We start from the raw sequence: 15250 nt of genomic DNA on the forward strand, positions 1-15250 counted from the left end.
AGAGCAGAGCAGAGTTTTGAGTAAAAATAAGGAGTGGGTTAGGAAGGGACAGAGAGAGTAACAAAGATAATAGGGCATCAGTGACTAAGGTGACATCAGGGAAAAATAGAAAAAAGTCAAAGCTAACGGCACTTTGTGAAAGGCCTAAGAAGGCACTAACAGGGCGATAAGGGCTTTTTGCCCAAGGGCAGACAGCGGGAGCAGCTAAAAAAGCTCTCCTTTCACTGTCATTTCGGAAACTTTCAGGACCAAGCATTGCATGATCGCTTTCTTTGTGGGATGAAAAATGAAGCAATCTGAAGAAAATTGTTGGCAACTCCTAACTTGACTTTTGATTTAGCTTGTCAGACAGCTGTGTTGATGGATATTGCCGACCAATAGTCCCGAGAATTTTGCACCATTTCCAGTCATCAGACAACCGAGGTGAATCACCTGCAGGTTAAAAGTAAAAGGCAGTTGGGCCCCAAGGCCAGAATAACAGTACATTGAAGTTGTGCTATCGGTCCCTGGGACAACACATTGCTCAAAGCTCTCCATATGTGAAGGCAGAGTGTTTCTTCTGCAAGAAAACTAGGCATCTTGCGAAGGCGTGCCATCTTAAAAGAAGTGGCTGCAGAAATAGTGGATGCATTAGTTGTAATCTACCAAAATTCCCAGGTTTTGGGAGAGGTCCCAGAGATTGGAAAACCACAAATGTAACGCCCTTATTTAAAAAAGGAGGCAGACAGAAAGCATGAAAATATAGACCAGTTAGCCTAACATTTGTCGTTGGGAAAATGCTGGAGTCCATTATTAAGGAAGCTGCAGCAGGACATTTGGAAAAGCATAACACAGTCATTCAGAGTCAGCATAGTTTTATGAAAGGGAAATTGTTATGTCTTGAATAAAGAATCTGACCAGATATTGTAAGCTTAAAGAAATGTGTGACCATAGTGCCTCTCCAACCTGTGAGGCCTCCTTATGTACAGGTGCTCCCAAGGGATTTTGAGATCCCTTGGGACTCCATGGGATAAGCCCTCTGGTGGTTAGACATGGTATTTACAGGTTTACATATGTAACAACACTCCCCCCTCAAAGACAATAGTGTAACTATTTACAATGTGAGTCGATCTGGGGCCTTCCTTTCCCTGGTTGATTGTCTCGGTGCAAATGCTGGTTTTGGTGAGTTGTTTGTTGGGCCTTCACTGGGCTGCTGTGCAGCTGGCCTTGCTGGGCTGCTGGGTGTGTTGAGTCCTGCTGGGCTGCTGCAGGTGATGGGTTCTGCTTCGTGGTCAACCGCTGGGTCGGTTGCTACCTGTGTGTGTGTTGGGGAGTCGAAAAAGGGAGAGTCTATTGAGGGTTGGTCTGGATAGTCCATGAATCTGAGTTTTGTTTGGTCCAAGTGTTTTCTGCAGGTGAGTCCATTTGAAAGTTTGACCAGAAACACCCTACTCCCCTCTTTGGCCACGACAGTGCTGGGAAGCCACTTGGGACCTTGACCATAGTTCAACACAAATACAGGATCATTAATCTCGATTTCGCGTGACACATTTGCGCGATCATGCTATGAATTCTGTTGAAGCCGCCTGCTCTCTACCTGTTCGTGTAGATCAGGGTAGACTAATGAGAGCCTTGTCTTAAGTGCCCTTTTCATGAGCAGTTCAGCGGGGGAACCCCAGTGAGCGAGTGGGGTCTTGTGCGGTAACTAAGCAGGACTCAGGATAGGCGAGTCAGTCTGCAATGAGCCTTCAGTTACCCTCTTGAAGCTCTGCTTGAGTGTTTGCACTGCTCGCTCTGCCCTACCATTGGACGCTGGTTTAAATGGGGTAGATGTGACATGTTTGATCCCATTGTGGGTCATGAACTCTTTGAACTCAGCACTGGTGAAGCACGGCACATTGTCACTTAAAAGGACATCAGGCAGGCCATGCATGGCAAACATGGCCCGTAGACTTTCAATGGTGGCAGCGGATGTGCTTGCCGACATTATCTCACATTCAATCCATTTGGAGTACGCATCTACAACCACAAGGAACATTTTTCCCAAGTCGACATGGACCCTGGACCACGGTTTGGAGGCCAGGACCATAAACTTAGTGGCACCTCCCTGGGTGCATTGCTTAACTGTGAACATGTGTTACATTTGTGCACGCAGGACTCTAAGTCTGCATCGATACCGGGCCACCACACGTGGGATCTGGCTATCACTTTTATCATTACAATGCCTGGGTGGGTACTGTGGAAGTCACTAATGAAAGTGTCCCTGCCCTTTTTTGGTACCACTACCCGATTACCCCAGAGGAGGCAGTCTGCCTGTATAGACATTTCATCTTTGCGCTGCTGGTACGGCTTTATTTCTTCCTGCATCTCTAACGGGACACTCGACCAACTCCCATGGAGCACACAATTTTTTTACTAAGGACAGTAAGGGGTCCTGACTCGTCTAGGTTCTAATCTGTCGGGCGGTAACAGGTGATTGCTCACTCTCGAATGCTTCCATTAACATAACGAAATCTGCGGGCTGTGCCATCTCCACCCCTGTGGTGAATAATGGCAACCTACTGAGAGCATCGGCACAGTTTTCTGTGCCTGGCCTATGGCGGATAGCATAGTTGTATGGGGACATCCTGAGCGGCCATCTCTGGATGCGGGCCGACGCATTCATATTTATCCCCTTACTTTCAGAAAAGAGGGATATAAGTGGCTTATGGTCGGTTTCCAATTCAAATTTAAGCCCATGCAGAGATTGATGCATTTTCTTTACCCCATAAACACACTGTGATGTATGTAGCACTCAAATCACTGACTTCACACAGTCTGTTGTTTTAGTAACTGCTGTACCTTAGTCCTTTATTGTGTAACTCCAGAGTGCCTCTCAGGTGTGGTGGGCAGCCTTTTATACTCTGTCTTGCAGGTACTTCCAGATCTCCCACCACAGCGCCCTCTGTGGTGCACCATTGTAACTATACATTTAATGTACCTGGACAATATATAACATCTCACTCCCCCCCCAGTTCCAAAAGCCATTGCCGGTAACCTCGGCCTTATTCGTCCTGGTTGATTTGTGAGTGTGAGTCCATGACCATCCACTTCCCTCTTCTCCCCCATGTAGAGATTATGCTTGCGATCTGATGCAAGCATGTGGTATTTGCAGTCCTGACATGGGTGATGAAGTACACAAGCATAAACTCCAACAGAAAGCAGGTATACATAGACAGTGCATTTGTATGGTACATATAGATGCATTGAAGAATTACAACAAAAGGTTGCAGGTACACTGAACAGTTATTTAAACCCAGCTCCACTGGGTGAGGTACAGTGGCGGCATACAGTCCCTTTTAGCCTGAGATAATGGGCTGCGCTGAGACAAGGTATCGCAACTAGTGCGTTGCCTCTGTTCTCAGAAAGTAGTCGCCTTTGCGGCTCATCTGTCGCTGCTGAACCATTGCATGAATCACATAAAATTGGAAATCGCATTAGTCCATTAGTCATGTTAGTCACAGATCCATTAACCCTTTTACTTGTACCTCATGGTATTAACTCTTTTTGTAAATCACCCATCATTTTAAACACAGTAATCATTTCAGCATCAAAATATTAACTCCTGTCTTAAATCACGTCATCATACAAATCACATTTCTCATTTAGACTCGCACTTGCCTTACAAAAGTCTCTTTGTGGGGACCGCCAATGGTGTAAGGCCCTTTTAAGACTCCCGGGTACATTTCCGATTTAAGACGCCATCTTGTTGTTCCCATGAGGCTTCCACTGGGCGCCACCATTTTAGTTGCTCTGCTTGCCTTTCTCTGCAGACTTCTGCTGCCACGAGGCTCGCCACCATCTTGAGCTCGCTGTGCCCCTTTACCTGGAAACAACTCCACCAACAGTTGCAGCCGATTACAGAAAAGGAGGTTCCAAGCCAAAAGAGACGTAGCATGCCTGAAGAAATGGTACAGAAAAGGCGTAGGTTAAATGCTCATTTTGTTGAGGAGGAGCTTCCTGCAATTACTGAACCAATTGAGGATGTGAGTGCCTTGACTGCACTGCTGAGCGAGTTTGAGAAGAAAAATGTGAATCGCGTTTCTGCTTTACATCTATTTTGCAAGAGCAGAGGATGCCGTCTGCATTTCCAAGAGGTGGAGAATTCAGAGGCTTCTGGCATGACATGTTATTCTCTTCATGCAGTTGTGGATGGGGTTGAGTTTAAAGAAGGATTAGAAAAAACAGCCGAGAACATTTGTGCTGAAGCCGAAACCACGGGACTCTTGGATGTCCTTGATCACTCGCACCTTGGAGATCTGCCCATACCTGGAGAGCACTTCTTCCAGGGCCTGCTCGTCTGTTAGACTGCCGATGAACAGCTTTCCTTCTCCGGACCCTTTTGCGAGGTTAGTTTCCCTGCTGAACTCTAGCCTGCTGCTGCCTACCAGTTCGCTCTCGACTCTCTCTCAGGACCCACCACACTTCAACCGCACCCGGGAGCCACAACATACCGGCCCCCGCACCGCCGCATCCTCCAGAGCCGGCCTCTGACTGTGGGCCGACGGTGCCTGCTGGAGCAGCCCGTCGAAGCCCTTCTTTCTCCACCAGCTCAGTCGGCGCTGCTCTTTGGGAACCCGGGGGACAGTGATCTGTGGAGGAATGAAGTCTTCCCAGCTCCCACGGACCTTCCCCATCCACCATCTGCTGAGTAGCGTCGGCCCATCACCTGCAATGATCCACAAAGGTAAACCGTGCATCTCGCCCCCGTAAGATACCTGCACATCCGCTCTGCCAAGAACAGGTATCAGTTCCTTGGTGTAGGTGCGCAGCTTCGCCGTGACAAAGACCAGCTTGGGTCATGCGGCTGAGTTGATCCACAGTTTATCAAACGTTTCCTGACTCATCAGCGACTGACCCGATCCAGTGTCCACTTCCACATTCACTGGGACTCCGTGAATCTTGACTTCCAGAACCACTGGGGCCGAATCGTCGGTACATGTTTACAGTCCAAACGCCTCATCTTCTTCTGCCTGCTCCTCGCTGGATGGTGGATCATCTACCCTCTCCTCAGCCACACGGTGAGTCAGGTTTCTTTTGCACATACTTTTGCTGAAGGTGGCCTTTCGTGTGGCAGGTATTGCACGTATACTCCGCAAACCTGCACCGATGAGCCCCATGGCTTCCTCCGCAGCGCCAGCATGGTGCTATTCAATTAGCCCCCCTCGGCGGACTCTGAGTTCCCGGACCCCAAGGTCTGTGCTCTCTGCCCTGGGCAGAGCCACGTTCTGCAGTTTTGTCCGTGACGGGCGCTATCCTGTGAACAGTGCCTGCCAGGTTCGAGACTATGTGGATCATCTGCTTGGTGCTGCAAGTCGAGGTCATAAATGCTCGGCTGATGGTGATGGCTTGCTTCAGGGTGACTGTAGGTTCAGTGGATAGCAGCTTGTGAAGGAGACCCTCATGGCCAATCCCCATAACAAAAACGTGTCGCAATGCCTCGTCAAGATGTGTGCCAAAATCGCACGGCGCCGCGAGTCTCCTGGTGTCCGCAGCATATTTGGTGACATCCTGGCCCTCAGGTCTGCAGTAGTGGTAGAATTTGTGCCCGGCCGTGAGGATGTTCTCCTTCGGTTTCAGTTGGTCACGAATTAGTTCAATCAGCTCCTCATATGACTTGTCCTTGGCGCACTGGTGCCAGCAAATCCCTGAAGAGACAGTAAACCTCATCACCACAACTGGACAGCAATATCGCCTTACGCTTCTCTCTCAGTGCGTTCGTGTCCTCCGTCAGGTCATTTGCTATAAAGTCGTACTCGAGCCTTTCCGTAAAGGCCTCCAAATCATTACCCACTGTAAAATCCTTTAGCGAGCCCAGAGTAGCCATGGTTGCGTGAAGCTCGTCCGTGTCCTCGTTGCCAATGTGATGTATGTAGCACTCAAATCACTGACTCCACACAGTCTGGTGTTGTAGTAACTGCTGTGACCTTAGTCCTTTATTGTGTAACTCCAGAGTGCCTCTCAGGTGTGGTGGACAGCCTTTTATACTCTGTCTTGCAGGTACTTCCAGGTCTCCCACCACAGCGCCTTCTGTGGCGCACCATTGTAACCATACATTTAATGTACCTGGACAATATATAGCACACATGCTAACGCTTCTTTTTTGATCGTGCTGTAGGCCCTCTCAGCGTTAGACAGACTTCTGGATGCATAAGCAACTGGTTGCAATTTCCCAGATTCATTAACTTGTTGCAATACACATCCGACACTGTATGACGACGCATCCCATGCTAGTACCAAACGCTTACATGAATCATACAACACAAGCAATCTGTTTGAGCATAACAGTTTCCCAGCTTTCTCAAAGGCATTTTCTTGGCACCCTATGCCTATTCATCTCCTTTACACAGTAAAGAGTGCAGTGGTTCTAACAGTGTGCTAAGACCCGGTAAGAAGTTATCAAAGTAGTTCAGGAGTCCTAGAAACGACCGCAGCTCCGTCAAGTTCTGTGGTCTCGGTGCATTCTTGATTGCCTCCGTCTTCGAATCAGTGGGCCTGATGCCATCCGCCGCGCTTCTTCTCCCCAGGAACTCTACTTCAGGCGCCAGGAAAATGCACTTCGAGCATTTTAATCTGAGCCCCACACGATTAAGCCGACTAAGAACCTCCTCCAGGTTCTGCAGGTGCTCAACGGTGTCCTGAATTGTAACCAAGATGTCATCCTAGAAGACCACGGTGCATGGGACCGACTTCAGCAAGTTTTCCATGTTCCTCTGGAAAAACGCCGTGGCCGATCGAATCCCAAACGGGCATCTGTTGTAAATGAAGCGATCTTTGTGCATGTTGATGCAGGTGAGGCTCTTCGATGGTTCCTCCAGCTCCTGTGTCATGTAAGCCGAGGTCAAGTCCAGCTTCATGAACATTTTTCCTTCCGCCAGTATCGCAAATAGGTCGTCTGCCTTTGGTAGCGGGTATTGATCCTGCAGGGAGAAACGATTCATAGTTACTTTGTAATCACCACAGATTCTGATGGTGTCGTCTTCCTTGAGGACTGGAACAATCAGACTGGCCCACTCATTGAATTCGATCGGCGAAATGATGCCCTCTCGTTGCAGCCAGTCCAGTTCGATCTCCACCCTCTCTCTCATCATGTACGTTACCTCTCTCGCCTTGTGATCGATGTGTCGTGCCCCCAGAATCAAGTGGATCTGCACTTTTGCTCCTTGGAACGTCCCTATGCCCAGTTCGAATAGCAAGGGGAACTTTTTTAGGACCAGGGCACATGAGATGTCGTCGACGGACAAGAGCGCTCGGACGTCGTCCCAGTTCCAGCGTATCTTTCCCAGCCAGGTCCTGCCGAGCAGTATGGGGCCATTGCCTGGTACCACCCAGAGTGGTAAATATGTGCACCCCACATACCTCTGCCTCCTCAGTCTGAGGCTCTTGTTCGTCGTGATCCACCGTGGATCTGTCCTCCTCTGCAACATGGTGGTTTGCAGGATTAGCAGGGTTTGCAGCTCGCCTGCACATACGTTGGAGGTGTCCCATTGTTCCACAGCCCTTGCAAACGTATCCTTTGACGCGGCATGATTGGAAACGATGATCACCTCCGCAGCGCCAACAAGATGTTAATGGCCTTGCATTCACCACCCTTGATGGTGGACTGTGAAACATCTGCGGACGTGCAGCTGCAGGCATGTGAGTCCTGCCCTGTACATTACGATTCGAAAACAACATTACTTTGTTCACAGTACTTGCAGCAGCACTTGTGTGCTGAGAGATTTGTTTGGTATTGTCACTGGTGGCGATGAACGCCTGGGCTATTGCTATGGCTTTTCCCAAGGTTGGGTCTCTAAAATTAAAAGTTTGTGAAGTATTACTTCATGGTCAATGCCAAGTACAAAGAAATCCCTGAGCATGTGCTCCAAGTGTCCTTCAAATTCACAATGTCCTGCAAGGCACCTTAGCGAGTCGATGTAGCTCGTCACTTCCTGGCCTTCAAATCACTTGTACGTGTAGAACCGGTACTTCGCCATCGGAACGCTTTCCTTTTATTGTGTTCCTAACACAGATGAGACTGCACACAGGGAGGTTAAAGTAACAGTGACCTCAGTCTTTATTAAGACACTCCAGAGTGAGTAACAGGCCTTAGGGGCCGGCTTATATACAGTGCTCCCAAGGGATGCTGGGATCCCTTGGGACTTCAGGGAATGCGCTCCCTGGTGGCGGAACATGCGAGTGCATGCTTTACAGATACACAACATCACTGTTCCCCGAAGTCAAAGTGAAAACTATTTACAAGGTGAGGCGGTCGGGAGCCTTTCTTTCCCTTGTGGACCGCCTCGGTACAAATGTCTGTTCTGGTGTGTTGGCTGTGCCCTCGCTGGGCTGGCGTGTTGTTGGCCCTGCAGGGCTGCTGGGTGAGCCTGGCCTTGCTGGGCTGTTGGGCGTGATGGGTTCAATTTCCTGGTCCGACGTGGTGTCGTTGATCCTTTGGGTGTGTGTTGTAGACTCGAAAAAGGTGGTGTCTGCTGTGGGTTGTTCAGGGCAGTCTATGAACCGCAGCCTCATTTGGTCCAGGTGCTTTCTGCAAATTTGTCCATTGTCTCGTTTGACTACAAACACCTTACTTCCTTCTTTAGCTACCATCGCGCCCGCGATCCATTTGGGACCATGTCCATAGTTTAGCAGATACACAGGGTCATTCAGGTCAATTTCCCGTGACACAGTGGTGCGACCATCGTTTACATTTTGTTGCTGTTGCCTGCTCTCTACCTGATCATGCAGATTGGGGTGAACCAGCGAGAGTCTGGTTTTAAGTGTCCTTTTCATGAGTGAGCGAGTGGTGTCTCGTGCGGTAGCTGAGCAGTACTCGGGACAGGCGGGTTTGGAGTGAGCCTTCTGTGACTCATTTAAGGCTCTGTTTGATGGTTTGTACTGCCCGCTCTGCCTGCCCATTGGAGGCTAGTTTAAATGGGGCCGAGGTGACATGTTTGATCCCATTGCGGCCCATGAATTCTTTAAATTCGGCACTTGTGAAACATGGCCCGTTGTCACTGACCAGTATGTCAGGCAGGCCGTGGGTGGCAAACATGGCCCTCAGGTTTTCAATGGTGGCGGTGGCGGAGCTTCCCGAAATTATTTCACATTCAATCCATTTTGAAAAAGCATCCACCACCACCAGGAACATCTTACCGAGAAACGGGCCCGCATAGTCGACATGGATCCTCGACCATGGTTTGGAGGGCCCGGACCACAAACTTAGTGGTGCCTCTCTGGGCGCGTTGCTCAACTGAGCACACACGCTGCATTGCTGTACACAGGACTGTAAGTCAGAGTCGATACCGGGCCACCACACTTGGGATCTGGCTATTGCTTTCATCATTACTATACCTAGGTGTGTGATGTGCAGATCCGAGATGAACGTCTCCCTGCCCTTTTTGGGTAGCACTATGTGGTTACCCCACAACAGGCAGTCTGCCTGAATGGACAGCTCGTCCTTTCGCCGCTGGAACGGCTTGATTAGCTCTTGCATTTCAACGGGGATACTGGCCCAGCTCCCATGCAGTACACAGTTTTTTACTAGGGGCAGCAGAGGATCTTGACTGGTCCAAGTCCTAATCTGGCGGGCCGTGACAGGTGATTTATCATTTTCAAATGATTCCATGACCATCAACAAGTCTGCGGGCTGCGTCACCATCAACAAGTTTGCAGGCTGCGCCATTTCCACCCCCGTGGTGGGCAATGGTAGCTGACTGAGAGCATCCGCACAGTTCTCGGTGCCTGGCCTGTGGCAGATGGTATAGTTATATGCTGAGAGCGCGAGTGCCCACCTTTGTATGTGGGCTGAGGCATTAGTATTTATCCCCTTGTTTTCAATGAACAGGGATATGAGGGGCTTGTGATCGGTTTCCAGCTCAAATTTGAGGCCAAACAGATACTGATGCATTTTCTTTACCCTGAACACACACGCTAATGCCTCTTTCTCAATCATGCTGTAGGCCCTCTCGGCCTTAGACAAGCTCTTGAAAGCATACGCGACAGGTTGCAACTTCCCCGTAACGTTAGCTTGTTGTAATACATACCTGACTCCGTATGACAATGCATCACATGCAAGCACGAGTCTTTTACACGGGTTGTACAATATAAGCAGCTTGTTGGAGCATAAAATATTTCTGGCTTTCTCAAAAGCAATTACTTGTTTTTTTTCCCCATGCCCAGTTCTCACCTTTATGCAATAACACATGTAGGGGCTCTAAGAGGGTGCTTAACCCTGGTAGGAAGTTACCAAAATAGTTGAGGAGTCCCAGGAACGACCGCAGCTCCGTGACTTTCTGTGGCCTGGGTGCGTTCCTGACAGCCTCTGTCTTGGCATCTGTGGGCCGAATGCCGCCCGCCACGATCTTTCTCCCCAAAAACTCTTCCTGTTGCCATGAAGATGCATTTTGACCTCTTCAGCCGCAGCCCTACGCTATCCAGTCGCTGGAGGACCTCCTCCAGGTTTTGTAGGTGCTCGACAGTGTCCCGACCCATGACCAATATGTCGTCCTGAAAAACCACCGTGCATGGTAGCGTCTTGAGTAGGCTCTCCATGTTTCTCTGGAAGACCGCTGCAGCCGACCAAATTCCAAACGGGCATCTGTTGTAGATGAACAGTCCCTTGTGCGTGTTGATGCAGGTGAGACGCTTTGAAGACTCCTCCAGCTCCTGCGTCATGTAGGCCGAAGTCAGGTCGAGCTTGGTGAATGTCTTGCCTCCTGCCAGCATCGCAAATAGATTGTCTGCCTTAGGTAGCGGGTATTGGTCCTGTAGCGAGAAACGATTAATAGTTACTTCATAATCACCGCAAATCCTGACCGTGCCATCACTTTTGAGTACTGGAACAATCGGGTTGGCCCACTCGCTGATTTCCACTGGGGAGATGATGCCCTCATGTTGCAGTCTGTCCAGCTCGATTTCCACTCTCTCCCTCATCATTTGAGGTACCGCTCGCGCCTTGTGGTGAATGGGTCATGCCTCTGGGACCAAGTTGATCCTCACCTTCGCCCCGGAAAAATTTCCAATGCCTGGCTCAAAAAGGAAAGGAAATTTGTTAAGAACCTGGTTACATGAGGCCTCATCGACATGTCATGGCGCTTGGATATCATCCTAGTTCCAGCGGAATTTGCCCAGCCACCTCCTTCCAAGCAGTGTGGGGCCGTCGCCTGAGATAATCCAGAGTGGCAGTTCATGCACCGTGCCCTCGTAGTTGACCTTGACCATTGCGCTGCCCAGGACAGTGATAAGTTCTTTGGTGTGCGTTATCAGTTTCGTGTGGATGGGGCTCAGGGCTGGTCTGAGTGCCTTGTTGCACCACAATCTCTCAAACATCTTTTTACTCATGATGGATTGGCTAGCGCCAGTGTCCAGTACCATGGCTACGGGTAAGCCATTCAATTTTACGTTTAGCATTATAGGTGGACATTTCGTCGAAAATGTGTGCACCCCGTGTACTTCAGCATCTGCCTCCTCTCTCTGAGGCTTGAAATTGCTTTGATCCACCATGGACCGATCTTCCTTTGCCACATGGTGGTTAGCAGTTTTTGCATGAGCTTGCAGCTCGTCTGCAAGCTCGTTGGAAGTGCCCCACTGTTCCACATCTCTTGCAAACATACCCTTTGAAGCAGCATGAATAGGCTGAATGGAAGCCTCCACAACGCCAACAAGGTGTGAATTGCCTTGCATTCATCCTTTGTTGCAGATTCTGAGTCATCTGGGTCACCTGAGGGCTGCTGGCAGTTGCAGACTTGTGGTTTCTTCCCTGTACATTGCTGCTCGCAAACACAGTTCCAGTTAATTTATGAACATTGCTAGCACTTGTGTGCTGAGAGATTTGTTTGGTGTTATCACTGGTGGACATAAACGCCTGTGCTATCGCAATGGCCTTACTGAGGGTCGGTGTCTCTACAGTCAAAAGTTTTCGTAGGATGGTCTCATCGCCAATGCCCAGTACCAAAAAGTTTCTGAGCATTTGCTCCAGGTAGCCATCAAACTCACATTGTCCTGCAAGTCGCCTTAGCTCGGCGACGTAGCTCGCCACTTCCTGACCTTCAGATTGCTGGTACGTATAGAACCGATACCTCGTCATCAGCACGCTCTCCCTCGGGTTAAGATGCTTCTGAACCAGTGTACACAGCTCCTCATAAGACTTATCTGTGCATTTCAACGGAGCCAGAAGATTCTTCATGAGGCTGTAGGTCGGTGTCCCGCAGACTGTGAGGAGGACCGCTCTCCTTTTTGCAGCGCTTCCTTCTCCGTCCAGCTTGTTGGCTACAAAGTACTGGTCTAGCCGTTCGACATCGGCTTCCCATTCCTCACCCTCCGAGAACTTCTCCAGGATGCCCACAGTTTGCTGCATCTTTGTGTTGGATTCGTGTACTCGTCGCCAGATATTGTGTTCCTAACACAGATGAGACTGCACACAGGGAGATTAAAGTAACAGTGACTTCAGTCTTTAATAAAACACTCCAGAGTGAGTAACAGGCCTTAGGGGCCGACTTATATACAGTGCTCCCAAGGGATGCTGGTATCCCTTGGGACTTCAGGGGATGTGCTCCCTGGTGGCGGAACATGGGAGTGCTCGCTTTACAGATACACAACACCTCTGGGTTTGATGCTCCCAGACCAGTGTGCACAAATCATTGTATGACTTCTTTGTGGGCTTCGCTGGAGCGAGCAGATTTTTCATGAGGTCATACGTTGGTGCCCCGCAAACGGTAAGGAGGATCGTCCTTTGTTTTACAGCATTCGCTTCTCCTCTCCAGCTTGTTGGCCACGAAGTATTGGTCGAGTCGCTCCATGAAGGTTTCCCAATCATCTCCCTCCAAAAATTTCTCCAAAATGCCCACGGTTCTCTGCATTGTTGTGGTGGGGTTCGTCATCTCTATCTTGTCGCCAGTTGTTATGTCTTGAATAAAGAATCTGACCAGATATTGTAAGCTTAAAGTAATGTGTGACCGTAGTCCTTTATTATAGGTCTCCAGACTGCCTCTCCAATCTGTGAGGCTTCCTTATGTACAGGTGCTCCCAAGGGATTGTGGGATCCTTTGGGACTCTCGGGGATAAGCCCTCTGATGGTTAAACAAGGTATTTACAGGTTTACATATATAACAGAAATCATGGTTGACACATTTGCTGGAATTCTTTGAGGATGTAATGAGCAGGGTGGATAAAAGGGAATCAGTGGATGTGGTGTATTTGGATTTCCAGAAGGCATTCGATAAGGTGCCACATAAAAGGTTACTGCACAAGGTAAAAGCTCATGGGGTCAGGGGTAACATATTAGCATGGATAGCGGATTGGCTAACTAATAGAAAAAAGAGTCAGGATAAGTGGGTCATTTTCCGGTTGGCAAACGGTAACTAGTGGAGTGCCACACGGATCGGTACTGGGTCTTCAACTACTTACAACCTATATTAATGACTTGGATGAAGGGACCGAGTATAATTTAGCCACGTTTTCTGATGATACAAAGATGGGTGAAATAAACCAAATTCAGTTTTTGATTACATGGGATTTGGAACCTGGAACTTTGGGGAGCATATTACAGAATTGCACTGTAACTTTCAGAAGGTAATTGGATATTTGTTGGGAGGGCAGCGTGTGATGGGAGCCATTTGCATGGCTGTGGGGAGCGAGCAGAGGAATGGGACTGTTGTGTGGCTTGTGCAAAGATCCAGCACAGGTACAATGGTCCGAATGGCCTCCTTCTGTGCTGTATGACTCCATGGCTTGTCACAGAGTCATCAACCTCTGGAACAAACGTGTGCAACATATGGTAAGTAACCTATGGTGAGTGTGGGATTACTACAGTCATTCAAAAAGGGAACTTGAAAAGTTTCTGAGAGGACATTGCCAGTTACAGGGAGTTAGTGGTCAGTTTAGATTGTGATGTTACTGGAGCAGCAGGGATCTTCCTGGAGCCTGAGGGAGTTGGAGAGCAATTGCCCAGAGGTTTTTCCTGAATTGACCATGTTTCTTTGTATGTTCCAAGAGATAGCACTATCGGGAAGTGGGACAGGAACATGCGAGAGTATTCTGTCTGAGAGTCTTTATCTACTGATAGTCTTTTTGTATGTTTGTATATGAAGAATGGGGATTGTCTCTGGGCTTTGCCTGGTGGGTGGCTCAGAGAGTTCACCCAGTCAGTAGCTCAGCCCAAGGACAATCCCCAGTCTGCAACCTCCCATCGGAGAACTCATCTCTCACCCTTTGTTCCTTGATATGATCTTTGCGCAAATCAGGAAACACATAGTAAGTTCATTAATTTTCATTGCACCTTTATTTCCAGATGTTAAACTTCTCACATTTAAGTCGTTGAACTAACATGACATGAAACACAAATGACGGACAGGAAAAGACCCGCTGCTCCATTCAGCCTGTTCCACACAACTGCGATGCTCTCTATCAGCAGACAACATTCGACGATGACTTGAAACCAATCAGCGGCTTACCCTGAGTGCTCACTTTTGTGTCATTTCGGCTTGCACAAAAACTAGCCCCAATCTTTTTTTGAAAGTGCTAACTGTGACCCCCTTTCATTTGCCATTCCTTTAAGCCGTGCCATGTTCAGTGGATTAGAATTGAGCTACAGAGCCAGCAATGATTGGATGAAACATCAGTTCCTAAACATTAATGGGCCAAATGGGAGGGTTGAAGGGGAGGAGGCAGTTGAGGATGTGGACATAATTATCAGGATGCATTGGCACAATTTGCCTGTGAAAATGTTTTTCCCCTCCTTCCCTGGCTCCCGTGCTGTGTTAACTTTTGTTGACACCCAAAGATAACCCAGAATGAGGAGAATCCATTCACTCCCCTCCCCACAAGACACAAGAGACAACCAGGTGGTTTGAAAATGCTGTCACTTGAAGAATGAAGAGGAGCTTACAACGGAACAGCTTACAAGGGAGCTGATCTTCATTAGGGCATTCTCCACACACTGCTGGCGACTAACCAAGTAGACGAGGAGGATGAGAAAGGAGGCTTCAGTGACCAGGAAAGACATGATAAAGTGATCATTACCCATGAATGCCACACATTAGGTACACCCTAATCTGATGGGCATTCCATCATAACAGCCAGGCCACCAATCAGAAGCTGGCAAGATCCAAATGCAGATCCTGCTGATTCAGTTTCCTGTTTGGATCTGGCGCTGCTGCCCGTGAATAACACTCACTTTGATCAATTTATCCTGGGAGCTGGAGAGTCTGTTCTCTTGCAGGGTCCACCCTTCTCATCCTGAGTACCAGTTGGA

Source organism: Pristiophorus japonicus, chromosome 3, assembly GCF_044704955.1.
Source record: "Pristiophorus japonicus isolate sPriJap1 chromosome 3, sPriJap1.hap1, whole genome shotgun sequence".
Lineage (NCBI taxonomy): Eukaryota > Metazoa > Chordata > Chondrichthyes > Pristiophoridae > Pristiophorus > Pristiophorus japonicus.